General features: G+C 43.1%; 1 pseudogene; it reads right to left on the bottom strand.

Annotated features, from left to right (window-relative positions):
* Positions 1 to 16,427: 16,427 nt before the first annotated feature.
* LOC130849454 (E3 ubiquitin-protein ligase TRIM32-like) lies at positions 16,428 to 18,563 on the bottom strand (annotated as a pseudogene).
* Between the last annotated feature and the right edge of the window lie 610 nt (positions 18,564 to 19,173).

Raw genomic sequence — 19,173 nt, forward strand, 5'->3', positions numbered from 1 at the left:
TATTTTAGATACCACATGTAAGTGGAATTATACAGCATTTGTCCTTTTGTGACTGGGTTGTTTCATTTAGCATGATGTCCTCCAGGTTCATCCATCTTGTAGTAGGCTGTGTCAGATTTGCTTTCTTTTTTAAGGCTGAATATATTGCATTGTGTGGCTATACCACACTTTGTTTATCCATTCATCCATCAATGGACACTTGGGTTGATTCTACCTTTTAGCTATTATGGGTAAAGCTGCTGTGAAAATGGGTGAATTTTGGTTTAATACCACAGAATTAATTTTGAAAACTCTAAAGTCTATCTTGTGAAGGCTAATTTCCCCTCAGTACTTGCCTGCAGTGAATGGAGATGCCTTTTATTGAGGATGAAGTGCCCCTCAAAGGCCTTCTTGAGGCAGATGAATTTGAGAAAAACAAGAAAACATGAGGGCCAGGTAACAATCTCCTTTAAGGTAAATATAACTACAGTAGAAGCCCTCTCCTCCAATGCGACCAGGATCAGTAGTTGAATTAACAAAAAGATCTATATCAGTTTGGAGTTTCTATACTCCAAAGAACTAAGAATAGAGCTACCATATGATCCAGCAGTCTCACTCCTGGGCATATATCCAAAGAAGAACACGGTTTGGAAGCATACATGCACCCCAGTGTTCATTGCAGCACTGTTTATAATAGCCAAGACATGGAAGCAACCTAACTGTCCATCGACACAGGAATGGATAAAGAAGATGTGGTACATATACACAATGGAATATTACTCAGCCATTAAAAAAATGAAATAATGCCAGTTTCAGTAACATGCATGGACCTGGAGATTATCATACTAAGTGAAGTAAGCCAGGCAGAGAAATACAGATATCATATGATATTGCTTATATGTGGACTCTAAAAAAATGATACAAATGAACTTATTTATAAAACAGAAACAGACTCACAGACATAGACAATAGACTTTTGGTTACCAAGGGGGAAGGGGAAGGGAGGGATAAATTAGGAATTTGGGATTAACAGATACAGACTACTATATATAAAATAGATAAATAACAAGGACTTACTGTATAGCACAGGGAACTATATTCAATATCTTATAACAACCTATAATGGAAAAGAATCTGAAAAAGAATACATGTTATATATATATACATATTATATATATAACTGAATCACTTTGCTGTACACTTGAAACTAACACAACATTGTAAATCAACTATACTTCAATTTTAAAGGAAAAGAAATTGCTTTATACTGGTGATGCTTTAAATGAACAAACAAACAAAGATCTATATCACATGTTTTAACCTAAAACACAAAATGGACATTGCTTTGCTGACCTCTTGGTACAGGGTTAAGTCCTTCTTTTTGAGGAAGAATCAGTTGATTAGAGTTCTGTGTGATTTCTTGAGTAAACCACCTTCATAATTTATTATCAACAGTATCCAGTTTTGGTTACTCAAGTGGAGCAAGAATGTAGACAGATGCTCAATAATCTGAGTGCCAAATCCTTCCAGAGTATCACAATTTCTTCCTTTCATTTTCGACAGGTACCTTTCCCATAGATAGCACTAAAAAAAAAAAAGAAGTAAGTAATCTATATCGAGTCTTTCCAAAGCTTTCCACTTAGATTCCATAGAAACTTTTTTACCCTAATGTGTCATTGGCATATACATATATTTAGGTTACAAAGTTGTAATGAGGTTAACATAAATAACTTTGTAACAAAATTGTATCTTTGCAAACAACCAATTTACATCAGCCAAGGATGCTTCTAGCTATAAAGGGCAGACATGCAGTGGTGTCCAGAAGAGCACTCTCACCACGGAGAGCTTCCAGGTGCTTCTGATCCCGGCAGGTCACTTTACAGCAGGAATGGAGAGCAGAGGTGATGGGATGAACTGGTTACGTGGAGGTCAGTTATGAACATGTCTGTTATGTCTGAATAAAAGTATAAACATTTAACTATCTCAAAGCACTGCCCTTGATTCACAAAATAAAAAGGGAAGACGAATAATATTTAAAGAAATAGAAAAGCCAAGTACAAGTTAAGTACATCCTCTTGATTTTTATCAACGATTAGCTCACTTTAGATTTTGTTTCCTGAGTCTGAAACCTTTTAGTGCCTCTCAGCCTTAATGTGCATGTGAATTACCTGGGATGCTTGAATATGCAGATTCAGATTTAACAGGCCTGGGATGAGCCTAAGAGGCTGCATGTCCACCCTCCACATGTTGAAGAGGGAGTCTCTTAGGGCCTAGTGGGGGCTGATGGGCATCCAGGACTCAGAGGGAGGCCATACCAGATTTTTCACTTTTGTTTTTCACCAGCTTTATTGAGATATGTCACAGACCCTGAGATTCACCCATTTTATGTACAACTCAATGGCATTAGTGTATTCAGAGTTAGGCAACCATCAGCATCATTAATTTTAGAACATTTTCATCAGCCCAAAGAACTCCCCCTATAAATTAGTAATCACTTTCCTCTTCCACTCCTTAATCCCCAGGCAACCACCAATCTCCTTTCTGTCTCCATAGATTTGCCCATTCTGGACATTTTACACAAATACAATCATACAATAGGAAATCTTCCTTCACCTAGCACAATATTTTCAAGGCTCATCCATGTTGCAGCATGTATTCGTACTTCATTCCTTTTTATTGCCCGATAATATTCCATTGTGTAGATATACAAACATTTTATTTAACCATTCATCAGTTGACAGACATTTGGAGTTTTGGAGTTTTTTTTCCAGGTTTAGGCTATTATGAACAGTGCTGCTAGGAACATTAATGTACAAGTATTTGTGTGGACATGTTTCAATTCTCTTGGGTATATATCTATGTGTGAAATCCCAGTCACATGGTATTTCTAGGCTTAATATTTTGAGGAACTGCCAAACTGTTTTCCAAAGTGGCTGCACCATTTTTACATTCTCACCATCAGTGTATGAGAGTCCCAATTTCTCCACATCCTCAACAACATTTGTTATGTGTCTTTTTTATTATACTTTTTGAGAGGATGTGAAGTGATATCTTATTGTGGTTTTAATTTGCATTTCCCTAATGGCTAATGAGACATTTTTGAATGTCTTTTCATGTGTTTATTGGCCATTTGTATAGCTTCTTTGGAGAAGTGTGTTTATTTATATTTCTTTTTGGCTGCATCGGGTTTTCTCTTCTCTAGTTGTGGCATGCAGGCTCCAGGGTGCATGGGCTCTGTAGTTTGTGGCACACAGTCTATCTAGTTGAGGTGCATGAGCTCGGTAGTTGTGGCGCACATCAGCTTAGTTGCCCTGCAGCATGTGGGATCTTAGTTCCCTGACCAGGGATTGAACCCACATCCCCTGCACTGGAAGGTGGACGCTTTACCACTGAACCACCGGGGAAGTCCCTCTTTTGCCCATTTAAAAATTCTGTTGTCTTTTCATTATTAAGTTGTAAGAGTTCTTTATGTGTTTTGGGTGCAAATCCCTTATCAGATACATGATTTACCAATATTTTCCCCTAGTCTGTGGGTTGGTGTTTTATTTTCTAGATGGTATCAGTTGAAGCAAAAGTTTTTAATTTTGATGAAGCCTAATCTATTTTCTCTTTTGATGCTTTACTATTAGTGTCATATCTAAGAAGATTTTGCCTAACCCAAGGTCACAAACATTTACTCTGATGTTTTCTTCTAAGAGATTTGTAGTTTTAGGTCTTACATTTAGGTCCATGATCCATTTTGAGTTAATTTTTGTGTATGGTGTAAGTAAGGGGACATCCAGTTTTCCCTGCGCAGCTTGTCGCAAAGATTATTCTTTCCCCATAGATTTGTCTTGGCACGCTTGTCAAAAATCAATTGACCAGGGTCTTCCCTGGTGGTACAGTGGTAAGGAATCTGCCTGCCAATGCGGGGGACACGGGAAGATCTCACATTCTGCAGAGCAACTAAGCCTGTGCGCCACAATTACTGAGCCTGTGCTCTAGAGCCCTTGAGCCACGACTACTGAAGCCTGCGTGCCTAGAGCCTGTGCTCCACAAGAGAAGCCACAACAATGAGAAGCCTGTGCACCACAATGAAGAGTAGGCCCTGCTCATACAACCAGAGAAAGCCTGTGCACAGGAATGAACACCCAACACAATAAATAAATAAATTAATTTAAAAAAAATCAATTGACCAAAAAACCCCATAAAAGTGAGGGTTTATTTCTAGACTCTCAATTCTATTCCATTTATCTATATGTTTATACTTATGCCAGTATCACACTGTCTTGATTACTATAGCTCAGTATTGTTTTAAAATTGGGAAGTGTAAGTCCTTAGTTTTGTTTTTCTTTTTCAGGACTGAACTAGTCTAGGTCCCTTGCAATTCTATGTGAATGTTGGGATTGCTGAATTAAAATAATTGCACAATGTGAGAGTTGTGAGTTAAGTTTTATTTGGGGCAAAATGAGGACTATAGCCCGGGAGACAGCACTTCAGGTAGCTCTGAGAGACTTCTCCAGGGAGGTAGGGGGGAAGGTCAGTAAGTATGTGATTTTGGTGAAGGGGGAGTACATGCAGTCAAGCACATATTTTTGCAGAAGGTTTCTGCTAGTCCCGAGGAGCAGATGTCACCTGAAGGAATTTAGTGCTTTTCCAGCTATGAGGAGATGCAATAATTGGGCTCATAAAATCAGCTCCTGAAATGTCTAACTATCTGAAGATCTGTTCTGCCAGTTTTTCCAGAGCACAAGTGCCTCATTTCTGCCCTCTACCCTGAACTACCTTCAGGGGGCATTGAAGGTCAGCAGCTGCAGTAGCATGTGATTTAATCCTTGTAGAGGTAGACAGCAAGTGCCAATTTGTAGTTGAGAGGATCAGCATGTCGATTTCTGCACAAAGTCACCTGGGATTTTGACAGGCATTGCATCAAATCTATAGATTAATTTGAAGAGTATTACCAAATTAACAATGTCAAGTCATCCAGGCTGTGAACATGGGATATCTTTCTATTTATTTAGGTCTACTTTAACTTCTTTCAACAAAGTTTTGTAATGTGCAGAGTATAAGTTTTGTATTTACTTTGTTGTATTTATTCTTAAGTATTTTATTCTTTCTGATGCAACTGTAAATTGTAAATGCAATTTTCTTAATTTCATTTTTGTATTGTTCATTGAAACAGTTAGATTTTGTATAGAATACATAAATTGGATTTCATATATTAATCTTGTACTCTGCAACCTTGCTGAATTTGTTTATTAATTCTAATAGCTTATTACTGGATTTCTTAGGATTTTCTATATGTAAGATTGTTATCTTCAAAAAGAGATCATTTGGTTTCTTCCTTTCCAAATGGAAGTCTTTTATTTCTTTTTTCTTTCTTTTACTTATTTATCTATTTATTTGTTTACCTAATTGCCCTTTCACCACATTTTTAGAGCTGTCATTGTTACCTTGATAGGTTAAGTCCTTGACATTCCAGTCATTATACATTTGGAATCCTGAGCCAAGCTCTGGGCTCCTGGGCTGAGCAGAGCTTTTCTTTTAATAAGCTGCCTGGGAGTGTCAGCTTGTCTCCCAAGCTCTGCTAATTACTACCTCAGTGAAGGAGCCATCTGAGGTTAGTTTCCTTCACAGTCAAAGCCAAAGTTCTCACACCTCCAGAGCCTCAAAGGCACACACACTCTGCCCCAAAGGCACACACGCTCTGCATTTCCCTTGCAGTGAGGGTCTTCCCATCCATGTCACCCTGACATTCAACAGTTTGCCAAGGACCAAACTCCTTTCCTCCGGACATTTAGTACACATTTGAACACTTTTTAAACTTTGAAATAGGGAAATGTAAGCATAGTCCCACTGTTAACTCACAGGAAAAATATATCATCCGAGAGCTGCTGATACAACTGTCTCAATAATGTGTGCGAACACATATATGAATGGCAGGGATTGGCAAAGAGTATTGATAAAGAAGACTGAGGTGTCGACACTTCCCAATTTTGAAACATTACTGAGCCACAGTAATCAAGACAGTGCGATACTGGCATAAGTGCCAGCATGCAGTGCAGGCTGGCTGGGATTAAACCCGCCACCTGCGCCTCCCTGGGGTCTTCATAGTGGAGGTCCTGATCAGTTGAGGGGAGGAATGAACCGTGGGTCAGGGGCTACGTTTGTTTTCCTGATAAAGTCTTTGCAGCTGAATTGGTCGCATTGCACTCTAGACTGACAGAGTGGTCAGCTTTTCAATCCACCTGCCTTGGCCAGGCACGCTAATAGCTACTTGTCTAAGTTGTCTTATAACAGGAGGTCTCCATAAAGAACATGATGCTGCCACTAAGAATTAACAGGGAGAATTCAGGAGGGGCCAAAAAGAGGAGGGAGGAGATGCTGGCCTCTATGTCCTGCTCACCTCCCAGAATCCTTCTTGCTGGAATCCACCTTGACTGAGAGATGGGTGTGCCACTAGGAAGGACCGTGAGTCAGACCAAATGTGGGCCAAACAAGATGAGTGCCCAGAGACAACCCAGAAAGTAACCCCATCAGCATAAAACCTGAGACCGTGAGTCACGTGGCAGAGCAGTTCTCCTAGGTTCCCTTACTCTGCTGCTTTCTGCCCAGCCACCCCTTCCCGATAAAATCTTTTGCTTTGTCAGTACTTGTACCTCCCTGGACAATTCATTTCCGAGTGTTAGACAAGAGCCTACTCTTGGGTCCCTTCCTGCAACAGTTGGATGAACTAAGTCACACTGCCGAGTTCAGTGCTGTCCAATAGGGACTTTCTGCAGTGTTGGAAATACTCGCTATCTGGGTAGCCTAACACAGTTGCCAGTAGAATGCGTGGCTACTGAGTACTTACAATGTGGCTAGTCTTCCTGAGGAACTGAATTTCTAATTTGAACTAATTTAAATTTAAAAAGCCACATGTGACAACTGGCTACAGTATTAGTGCAGCTCTATATTGAATACATCGATTCGCAGTAACATGGATGGACCTGGAGATTATCATACTAACTGAAGCAAGTCAGACAGAGAAAGACAAATATGTGATATCACTTAAATGCAGAATCTAAAAAAAAAAAAAAATAATACAAATGAACTTATTTAGAAAATGGAAACAGACGCACAGATTTAGAGAATGAATTTATGTTACTGGGGGGAAGGGTGAGGTGGAGGGACAGATTGGGAGCTTGGGATTGACACGTACACACTGCTTAGATAATCAACAAGGACCTACTGTATAGCACAGGGAACTCTGCTCAATATTCTGTAATAAACTAAATGGGAAAAGAATTTGAAAAAGAATGTAGATACATGTATATGTATAACTGAATCACTTTGCTGTACACCTGAAAGTAACACAACATTGTTAACCAATTCTACTCCAATATAAAATAAAAGTTAAAAAAAAGAATACATAGAAACACAGACACCAAAGGACTCCCCCATTAGAGACACAACTGCTACAGAGTTGCAGCAAATAAAGGTATCCTCTAAAGTAAATTAAAGTACTTTTTTTTTGCTCTTGAGGAGGAAGAGGGTCAATCACCTTTAAAATTTTGATGCACCAGGCAAAGGTCACATTGTAAAGAAAAAAGTTGGAGTGTTTAAAAGAGAAATCTGAGGATTTTCTTTCTAAAAATAGGATGTTATTAAGCAAAACTTTAACACCAAAATAAAAGGGTTTTTCCTTTTTTTATTTGGAAATAAGAAGAAGAATTTAAATGGCATGAGTTTGGGTTCATCTTATAGTCTCTTTCTGCTATTGGAGCCTTCTTTTATTTGCCAAGAAAGTCCCGGCAAATCAGAAAGCTCTAACGAACAAGTGGTAAAATTCTGCTCCAATAACAAGGATATGTTAGTTTGGCTGTGGCAGTGGTTCTTAGCCCTGGAGGCACATTAGAATCACCTGGGTTTTGTTTCCTACTGCGCTGGTGCCTGCACCCCGTCTCCAGAAATTCTGATTTAATGTTAACTGGCCCAGGCTGGAGCCAGACTAAACTTCCCAGTGGTGCTCCTCACTAATCACTCATCCAGCTAAAACCCACAAGGTGATTCTAAGATGCAGCCAAGACTGAGAACCACTGATTTATAACATGAAACTGAGGATCTGGTCACCTGGATCTGCTAATGCTATTAATTCAAGTGAGACACAGGTTTTCAAACTTGTTGTTTTAAATAAAACTTCTATGAAGTCCTGAGTTTTCTTTTACCTCCTTGCCTGTGGGAGCAGAAGGGCAATAATCCTCTTCCTGCTTAGCACATGAAACTCACACATATTTAGAAACCAGAGAGGTCAATTTTAATAGAATTACTACCGAGGAACAAATTATTTGGTGAGATAATTAGTATTTTAAGGGCTAAAGGCTATTTTCAAGACAATTTCTGAAATCCCAGGATCGTACCAGATTTTTTTTTTGCAAGAAGTTAATGTTTGCAAGGATAGTTTGATGCAGAAGAGCATCTACTTTTCTCCAGCTTCCAGAAAAGAGAGCATGCTTTTCTCCTCATTTTGATGCGATATCTTTCACCAGCCCTTAGAAGAGCCTGAAGTTTTCAAATCTAAGTGCCTGAATTCCATCAGCGAGTCTGGAGAGGGGGGAAAACTGCAAGCTGAGAAGATGAAAATTTAAAATAGTGCCGAGAGGGGAACTAACAAATGGAGTATGGGGCTTGCAATGCTTTGCAATTGCATTGTACCCCTGTTAGCTTAAAGAGGTCTATCACCTGCCCCATTTTGCTGTGGAGTTCACAGCCTCTCTGAGGAAGAGCCCTGTTTATGGCTCTTTTCCAATCTTGGACTTCTCAACCAGAAGGGTCCAGGGTGTCTGTAACTAGATTTAAAAAAAAAAAGATCTGTATCAATGAGATGTCACAGCTCCTCTATAAAAGCCTACTTCCATGGTTACTTACTCTTAAAACTGCACTGTCTTGGGTACCCTCCTACATTCTTGGTGGGAATATGAATTGGTGCAGCCACTTTGAAGAACTGTATGGATGTTCCTTAAATAACTAAAAATGGAGTCACCACATGATCCAGCAATCCCACTCCTGGGCATGTATCTGGAAAAGAAGAAAACTCTAATTCAAAAAGATGCAGGCACCTCAGTGTTCACTGCAGCACTATTTACAATAGCCAAGACATGGGAGCAACCTAAATGTCCATCAACAGATGAATGGATAAAGAAGATGTGGCACATATACACAATGGAATATTACTCAGCCATAAAAAGAAAGAGAGAATGCCATTTGCAGCAACATGGATGGACCTAGAGATTGTCATACTGAGTGAAGTAAGCCAGACAGAGAAAGATATTATATGATAGCACTTATGTGTGGAATCTAAAAAACTGATACAAATGAGCTTATTTACAACACAGAAACAGACTCACAGACACAGAAAACAAACTTATGGTTACCAAAGGGGAAAGGGGAGGGGAGAGATAAATTTGGAATTTGAGATTAACAGATACAGACTACTATATATAAAATAAACAAGGACCTACTGTACAGCACAGGGAACTATATTCAATATCTTGTAATAACCAATAATGGAAAAGAATCTGAAAAATAATACATATGTATGAGTATAACTGAATCACTTTGTTGTATACCTGAAACATTGTAAATCAACTAATTTTCAGTTAAAAAACAAAACAAAACAAAACAAAACTGGGTACATCTTTCATTGGTTGAATGTGACCCCTCCCTGTTGTATTGGGTGGGCCAAAAAATGCCTTCGATTTTTTAAGTAAAAATAAAAGACATTTTTCATTTTCACCAAGAACTTTATTGAATGACGTATTCACCCTTTTGTTCCACTACCTTCTGCCATTTTTCAGGCAACTTCATAATTCCATCTTCCCAAAACTTTTTATCTTTTTGAGCAAAAAACTGTGCGAATTGAATTTTTTTCCATTAAGAGAATTTTGTAAACATCGAAATAAATAGAAATCCAAGGGGGCAAAGTCTGGTGAATATGGTGGATGAATCAGAACTTCCCAGCCAAGGGACTTCCTAGGTGGCACAGTGGTTAAGAATCTGCCTGCCAATGCAGGGGACGTGGGTTCAATCCCTGGTCCAGGAAGATCCCACGTGCCACAGAACAACTAAGCCTGTGAGCCACAACTATTGAGCCCATGTGCTGCAACTACTGAAGCCTGCATGCCCAGAGCCCATGCTCTGCAACAAGAGAAGCCACCACAATGAGGAGCCTGTGCACCACAACAAAGAGCAGCCCCCTCTCACTCCAACTAGAGAAAGCCCCCATGCAGCAACGAAGACCCAATGCAGACAATAAATAAATAAATAAATAAACAAATAAATAAATAAATAAATAAAAGAACTTCCCAGCCAAGCTGTAGCAGTTTTTGCCTGGTCATCCAAGAAACATGTGGCCTTGCGGTATCCTGACAGAAGATTATGCGTTTTCTTTTGACTGATTCTGGATGCTTTCCATTGAGTGCTGCTTTCATTTGGTCTAATTGGGAGCAGTACTTGTGGGAATGAATCGTTTGTTTTTCTGGAAGGCGCTCATAATAGAGGACTCTCTTCTAAGCCCACCATATACACAACATCACCTTCTTTGGATGAAGACCAGCCTTTGGTGTGGTTGCTGGTGGTTCATTTCGCTTGCCCCACAATCTCTTCTGTTCCATATTGTTGTACAGTATCCACTTTTCATTGCCCATCACAACGTGTTTTAAAAACGGAATGTTTTTGTTACGTTTCAGTAGAGAATCGCATGTAGAAATACAGTCAAGAGGGAGGTTTTTTTCGTTTAACTTATGTGGAACCCAAACATCAAAGTGATTCACATAATCAAGCTGGTGCAAATGATTTTCAGTGCTTGATTTGGATATTTTGAGTATGTTGGCTGTCTCCTGCTTGGTATAAACGTTGATTGTTCTCAACTATTGTTTCAATTTGATTGCTATCAACTTCAACTGGTCTACCTGACTGTGGAGCATCGTCCAGCAGGAAGTCTCTGGCACAAAACTTTGCCAACCACTTTTGACATGTTTGACCAGTCACAGCACCTTCTCCATGTGCTGCACAAATCTTTTTGTGTGTTTCAGTTGCATCTCTACCTTTCTTGAAATAATAAAGCATAATATGCCAAAAATGTTGCTTTTTTCTTCCATCTTCAATATTAAAATGGCTGCACAAAAATTCACCAATTTTGATGTTTTTCTTAAATGCATGCTGATATGACAGCTCTCACATGCAATCTAACAAAATTGTTTTTAATGACGTTAAAGACAACTAAGTGTTACTAGAGTCACCTTACGGAAAAAACTGAATGAACCTTTTGGCCCACCATAGCTAAAGCGTATTTCTTCTGTGGAGACAGCAAGCAACCTGTTTACATCCCTTTGATAATAGACAAGCCCCTTTCAAATTACCAGTGAAATTCTTCCCAGGCCAAGCACCTGTAGCTCCTGTAATTTTTCTCACTACTAATAAAGATAATTTCCATTCTCCAGGTGCCTACTGTGTGTCAGGCATGGGTAGTAAGTACTTTACATGAACTGTTTCATCTAATCCTTCAATAGTCCTATGAAGTAGATAGCATTATTCTCATTTTACTGATTAAGAAACTGAGGTTTAGAGAGAATATTTTTCCCAGGCAGAGGGAGCAGAAAGTACCAGCCCTAAAGCAGATGCCTGGCTTGTGGTCAAGGAGGGCAGAGTGGCTGGAGCAGAGTGAGTGGTAGAGTAGTAGGGGAGAAGGCTGAAGAGAGGAGGGGCAAGGTCAGGTGGGGGCTGTAGTCCGTGCTGAGGCTTTTCTCTCCATGAAATGGAATGCACCGGAAGGGTTTAAGCAGTGGGGTGAGGGAATTTAACCAGATTATTCTGGAAGCTGTATTGAAGATGGACAGGAGGGAGTCAAGGACAGAAGAAGTGAGGCCTGTTAGGAGGCTATTGCAGTAATCCAGGCGATGGATGACAGTGGTTTGAACGAGGGTGGTGGCATTGGGGGATGAAAAGGGGTTGGATTTTGGATATGCTTTGAGGGTATAGTTAATGAGATTTGCTAACAAACTGACATGTGCGGGGGAAACAGTCACGGATTGCAGCAATGTCTTTGGTCTAAGCAGCTAGAAGAATAAAGTTGCCTTGAGCTGAAACAGGGAAGACTGCCAGAAGGGCTGGGGAGTGAATTGGGAGCTCAGTTTGGGGCCTATTAACTGAGGCTCGTTTAACATTCAAGTGAATTTCAAATAGCAGCTGGATAAGTGGGTATGAAGCTCAGGGGAAAGGTTCTTGCTGAAGATAAAAATTTAAGAATCATCATCGTACATGTAGTATTTAAAGTCATAAAAATTCCCTCAGAATTGATTATAGATACAAGAGAGAAAATGTCCCAATACTGAGCCCTGGAGCACGCTGACACTTAAAGACCGAGGATATGAAAAAGAAGCAAAAAAGGACTTGAGAAAAGGGGCTAAAAAGTAGGAGGAGAACCAGGAGAGTATGGTGTCATGGACGTCAACAGAAGAGATTCAAGAGGGAGAGAACATCAGCTGGGTCACATTTCGCGGATGGGTCGAGCAGGAAGAGGGCTGATAGGTAACAGGACTTCACTGGTGACCTTGAGGGCTACTCAGTGGGGTGGTGAGGGTGAAAGCCTGGTTGTGGTGGATTCAAGAGAGAAAAGAGGAGAGACATTGGGGGTGGCAGAAGGACAGTATGTTCAATTATTTCAAGGAATTATGTTGTAAAGGAAGGAAGCTGGAGGGGGAAATGATGGGAGAAATAGAGATGTTTCTTTGTTGATGGGGATGGTTCAGTGGAAAGAAAACATGATGGTGCACAAGAGAGAAGAGATGGGCTGGAGTGACTTCCTTGAGTGGGTGAGAGGTGTGGAACCCCCCTCGTGATGGGGGCTTGGTCCGAGCAGGGCGGTTCACCATAGTAACAGGGGAGGAGGCTGAGTGCACAGACGCAGATGCAGGGGGTGGAGGGAGGGGGGAGTGTGCAGGAGGTCTTTTCTGATTGCTTCTATTTTCTTGGTGATGTACCAAGCAAGGTTGCTGAGAGGCAGGCTGGGAGGAGGTGTTGAATGTTTAGGGAATGAAGAGAAGTTATGAAGTCATCATCTGGGAGCAGGAGAGGGAATAGACTAGTAAGTATAGTATGTTTGTACGGCGTCATTCTGGTCCCTCTTGACTTTATCACGAATTTTAAAGGGGCACTAGAGAGTGTGATTGTGTGTTTTTGTCCAGCCATTGGGGGGTACAGGCCCAGAGCAGGTGGAGAGTTAGATTAACCATGGTTATAGTTTCATCAAAGGCCTCAAATTAAGGGAGGGGCAAAGGAGTGGAAGTCATGAGCAAGTGAGTGATCATGGTGATTAGTTACAGAGACGGGGGATGAGGAGAGAGGATAGGACATGGGGACGCTGGGGGGGGGGGGTGGTCTCTAGGTAGTAGGATGGTAGGTCTCAGTGGGGTCGTAGGGTTGTTGGAATTGGGATATTGACTGAGTTAGCTTGGCAGAGAGGAGAGGCAGCCTGAGAGGGAGCTATGGACAGGCTGCAGTTGTTGGTAATGACAAGATTAAGGGTGGGACTCTGGCTGTGGTAAGACAGGAAGGGAAGAGGTCCAGGGCCTGGGGAACCCAGGCCAAGCTGACCAGCGCTTCTTAGGCCAGTGTGGCCCCTCTGTCCTCCCAGAGAGTCTCTAGTAAGCATTCTGCTCTTCATGTACAGGCACTAGCAGCTTTGCTTGGGGAAGGGGCCCCAGAGGTGACCATTAGGGCAAAACGGAAAGGAGAGGAGAGGGGAGCGGAGCGGAACAAAGCCTGCGCTGCCCTGCGCTCTGTGTTTACGATTTTGACTACATGTCTGTATCTTCCACAATATGTTCATGGGCAGCAGGCGATGATTCTGAGTGAACAGCTGATCAACTCAATGAAACAATTTGTGTGCAGCCTCGAAGGCACAGCTGGTTTGAAGCCAAGGCCTGCTGAAGGATCCTATGCCTGGGAAATGAACCTTCACTTTACTTGGCCTCCTGAGTTTTCTGGGTTTGTTTTGCACTAGTAACTTGCAGCTGGGGAGCAGAGCGGAATGCGTCCTCCTCTAGGATGGGCAGGTGAGGTGGGGCAGATGTGTGTGTGTGTGTGTGTGTGTGTGTGTGTGTGTGTGTGTATGTGTCTCTTGGGAGGGCCGGACAGAAGAAGTATAACCCCTCCCACCTGCCCCATGAGAGTAGCTGAGGTGAGCTCCTGTGTCCACTGGAATCCTCACTTTGCATAGCTGTCCCTCTCTGGGGACCAGCACACTGGGGCAGCTCTTCTCTCTGCGTAGGAGGATGCTGCCTTATCTTATTGTCTCCTGCACTGTGCAGCCATCTTTGTAAGTTTCTGTGCTCTTTGCCATGAAAGAAAGTCTCTGTGGACTTACTGTGTATGTTAGTATCTCGCCATCCATAGCTCCATCTTCCTGCTGTGACAGTTGTGCAGGCTGAGTCCCTCAAGCTGATGAGGGACTTGATTTACTTGACTTGGTATAAAGGGGCATGGGGCCTTGGGAAGTCACTTAACTTGTCATGCCTACGTTTTCTGGTCTGTAGAAATGAGGAATCACTTATATTATTCTATAAAGTTGCTAAGATGATCAAATGAAATAGTTATGAAAATGCTTTGAAGCTCAAAAAGTTATTACTTGTTAGCATTTTGTTATCTTTGTAGAAATAACAGCAAATGAGGGCAAGAAATTCCAGAGGGAGAGAGAGCAAGTGTGAATTACATCCTGGATGGAAGAAGGCCCTAAATAATGTAAGTCTTCGAGGAGCCAGCCATTCTAGACCAGATTCCCATAAAAATCAAACTGGGAAGAAATAAAGAAAAGAAGTTAAAGTTCATTGCTGAAAAACCATGTATTTCTTTGAGCCCCTGTGGGAAATGGGTTATTATTTTAGTGTGGGACTAGGAATATAATTCAGTTTTTCCCAGTCAGAGCCTTTTGATGTGTTACCATGATTCACAGGCTATGAGTCACATATTAAAATTCTCTCTAGTATATTACTAATAGTTTATATTCTTTAAAAAGGAGATGAGATGAAGCAGAGGGATTACATAATTATTTTCTTTTCAGCTTATATCTTGGATTTATCTGACATGATAATTTAAGGAAGAGAAACTTTCCTTCCTGCTGAGGAAAAACACCTTATTATATTCTTCAGTAATCACATTTTCAAACTGCTTGTTAAAATCAGCCTTGGTGCTGTTGTTACTCACACTTTGTAACCTACTATGTAAGAAATTAATTTTTCTAAGGCTAGGAAGAAGGTTAAATCGGTATGTGCCTCCCCCCCCGCCCAAGATTTCTTCACTGTCAATAGTTATTCTAAAATACATTTATTATGTATTTTTGAATTTTTTTTTGAATTATGATTATCGAGATTTAAAAATCCATAAGTTCATCAAAATGCAATTAAGCACACTACTTTCCTACCACCCACTCACGTCATCAAAGGATCAATCAAATATAATACAAACATCAAGCCGGGATAATAAAGCTAGTTTAAAGTAAATTTCATTTATTCCATTTTATCGAAGAAAGGCCTACCTAATCAAAAATATTCTAATCTGGTAGAGTCGAGACCTATTGATGATTTGAACCTTGTTTAGATTCTATTTATTTAAATGCTGTCGAATGGAAAGTTACAAACTTCCTGAAGAATAAAGGAGTTTATGCCCTACTTTAGCTCGACTACCTTGACTTCTTTAGGGCAGACCCACACCGGACTTCTCAGGATATTGAAATGTCGACGGCAGTGATGAACACATATCAGTCACCAGAGTAACTACAATGGCTTCGGCACTTTGCATATATGCTTCTTTTTTTTTTTTTTGCTGGCTATATTAGCATTTATTTTTGTTTATTACCATCTTCCTATGCTTTAGCCTAATTCCAATCCATATGCTGCTTTAAGAGGCAAGCAATTTCCAGGCTAAAGCCTTCGACACTAACGAGGGTCAATCCCTTCTCTGCCACATCTGCAATTAGAGGCCAATCCAAGATGGCACAAAACCCCCAGAGCCAAGAAGGTATTGCTTCCCAAAGGGACTCTATACCTCCGTGGTGGCACTGAGTGGCCTTTCACACTGGTCAAGGTGGTCAGACCTGAGACATCATGCCCCAGGAATATGGCGTCTGAAGTGTCACTGGAAGGCGGAGTAGATGCCACTGAAGCATGCACACGAAACGCAGCAGAGCCAAAGAGAAAGTGTCACAGATGGAGATGTTATAATAGGAAGGAAATAATGGACCAGAGTTATCAAAGCCAAAAGAGAGGAAAATCAACAAGGATCAGTACAAGGGAAAATTTCAAATACAGGGGCAAAAGGCTCTCTGCTAAAGCCTTGGAAGTGTGTAAGGTCTAATCAAATGTCAGCTAACCTCATATCATGTGTCCTATTTGGGGTAATGCATCTGTTAAAGCTCTAAACTTAGGGGAGGAAATAATGCAAATAAAAAACACTAAAAGACAGAGCTTCTAAACTTCTAGGACTAGCCAATTGGAATCAGGACACAGGCCAAATCTACTCTATAGTACCACCAAAAACCAAGGAATAAAGGAAGGGAAGTTGGTTGGGGAGCAGAAGAAACTACTATTTCCCAGCCCCTAAGGGGTAGAATATCTTCTCAGATGGTAGGTGTAAATCTTGATGCAATGATCCCAACGGTCTAAGACCAGCAGCTGCCCCTTAGGAGTGAGGGCGATGCCCACTGGACAGGTGAGCCCCTGTCGAATAAGGACGCTATAGCCCCCGCCCTTAGGAAAGTGGAGGATTTCCTTGCGACTACTGTCAGCCACGATGAGATCACCACGGGCATTCACGCACATGCCAGCAATGCAGCGGAAATCCTCGTTCTCCGAGAAGAAGTGGCTAATCCGGCGACCCAGCTGCCCATCAGGGCAGAACCAATGGAGAAGCCACCCTCCAGGTGGTGCTCATTCTGCCAATTCTCCAGATTGAGGCCCAAGCCCTGGGTGAAGTACACGGTGCCTTCAGTGTCACAGGTGACGAACTTGGGCTGCAGAGCACTGCAGAGGCAGCTGTATTTGACCACCCCTGCTCCTCAGTCAACAGTGAAGCACCAGAGCTTTCCACCTTGCACATCAGTTACCACAGACTGGCCAGATGGAAGGGCTGTGATGCCCCAGGGTTTGCTCAGCTGGCTCCTGTGACAGGCCACACAGTGGCCTTTCAAGGTGTACACCTTGAGGGAGTTGTCATAGCTGTCAGTCACACCAGTCAGCCCATGGCAGTTCATGGCCACGGAGAGAGGAGTGAGATTGGGCAAGTCAACCCCCAGGAAGCTCAGCACAAAGCTATCAATGCCACTGGGGCTGCGGCAGATCTCCTTCAAAAAGCCTTTGCGCGTCAAGACTTGTATACGGTAGTTGCCACGGTCAGCAACCAGCACCTCGCCTTGACTGGTCACATAGAGACTGACCGGAAGGTTGAACATGCCTGGAGTGCTGCCTTTGGCCCCCATCTTCCTGAGAAAGAGGCACTGCTGGATGTTGGCGGCTGTGTCAGAACCCCGCTGTTTAGCAGGTGAGGGCCTCGGGCTGGCAACTGCTTCCTCGGGGCTCATGTCCATCTCTTTAAACGTAACAGAGGAAGAGGCAGCAGAGGCTGCAGCCTCCATGGCCCAGGAGTCTTCCATGTTGACTGTCCGGGGCTTCTCAACCGCCCGCCCGATGTGGAGGGGGCCGACGTGGCCGACCTTCAGGAGCTCCAGGTCCTGCAGGGTGAGCTCCCGGGGCAGGCTGGCAGTGAGCTCTGGCTCCTCCTCATCGGCTGTCTCTTCCCGTAGTGCTACATCTGCCTGCTTGATCTTGGCCAGGAAGTAGTCACAGGGAGACACAGCCTGCACCTCGGCGATGTTGAGCAGGTAGCTCTGCTCCTCTACCGCTTGACTCTTGGACTTCTCAACCTCAGCCAAAGAGCCTGTGAAGAACTTCCGAGAGCGAGCCAGCGCCTCCTGGACCCCGCGCTCCTCGTGCCCATACCCCTGGAGGACTGCTTTCCACCGCGCCTGAAGGTCCTTGGAGACTCCGTCCGCGGCTACCTGCCGCCGCTGCAGCTCCCGCATGAGCTCCCGCAGACGGGCCAACTTCTCTCCAAAGTCCCGACGCCTCTCCTCTGCTGCCTCTTTGACAGGGAGCGTCCAGTGGCCCGCAGGCTGGTGGTCTGCCTCCCGGCAGGGCTCACACAGCGCCACGCCACAGCCTCGGCACAAGCGCCGGGGCAGCCGCCGCCCGCGAGCCCCGCACAGGAGCAGCCCCGCAGCCGCGCCGAGCCCAGCCGTGTCGATGATCTCCAGCACTGTCAGGTTGTCCGTCCGCTGGGTCAGGCTGGTTACGCCGGCAACCTTGCTGCAAAAGGGGCAGCGGGCACCACTGATGCTACCGGCCAGTAGCTCCTCCAAGGCACTGGCGGCAGATGGTATGGCCACAGGGCAGATGCGTGGGCCGCAGCGGCTCCTCTGTGAAGGCCTCCGTGCAGATGGGGCATTCCAGCTCTTCCCGGAGGGCATCCAGGTTCGGGTGGGAAGCTGCTGCTGCAGCCATCGCTCTTCCCTTGAAGGGGCCGGCTAGCACAGCCCACGACGGAACAGCTTAGTATTCATGCTCCAGCGGGTCAAGTCCTGCTGACTGCCCGTGGCTCCGAAGCGGCCGCCGCTCTCTGCGCACGCGCCAACGCGTGCCGCATATATGCTTTTCATCCATCCCGCAACACTCAAGTTTGAGGAAACAGCCTCAGAGAGGTTAAATCATGTGTCAAAGGTCAGTCAGCTAGTGGGTGGCTGAGCCAGAGCTCCAGACCAGGTCAGCCTCTTACCAGCATTGACATGCCGCCTAAGTAAATATTCTACCAAATGAAAGAAGAGACTCAATTTGAAGAATTTTAACAAAGCCACTTGATTCAGGTTCGAATTTTAATTTGGAAGCCAAGTAATTTAGATTGGCTCTCTGCTTGGTTAACCTAGCCAGTCAATTTTTATCTCCCTGGGTGCCTCTGGAGCTGAGTCCTAAAGAATATGCACTTGGAAGAATTAAGAGGAAAAAAATTTCTTCGGACAGTATGTCTTCAAAAAATCATCCAGAGCTCATTTGTGCTGTGGCTTTTCCCCAGAGCCAGATACGAATGAGGTTTTAAATCAGTTTCTTTCTGCCCAGAAATTTCAAAGCAAGA

Source organism: Hippopotamus amphibius, chromosome 3, assembly GCF_030028045.1.
Source record: "Hippopotamus amphibius kiboko isolate mHipAmp2 chromosome 3, mHipAmp2.hap2, whole genome shotgun sequence".
In the NCBI taxonomy this organism is placed as follows: Eukaryota; Metazoa; Chordata; class Mammalia; order Artiodactyla; family Hippopotamidae; genus Hippopotamus; species Hippopotamus amphibius.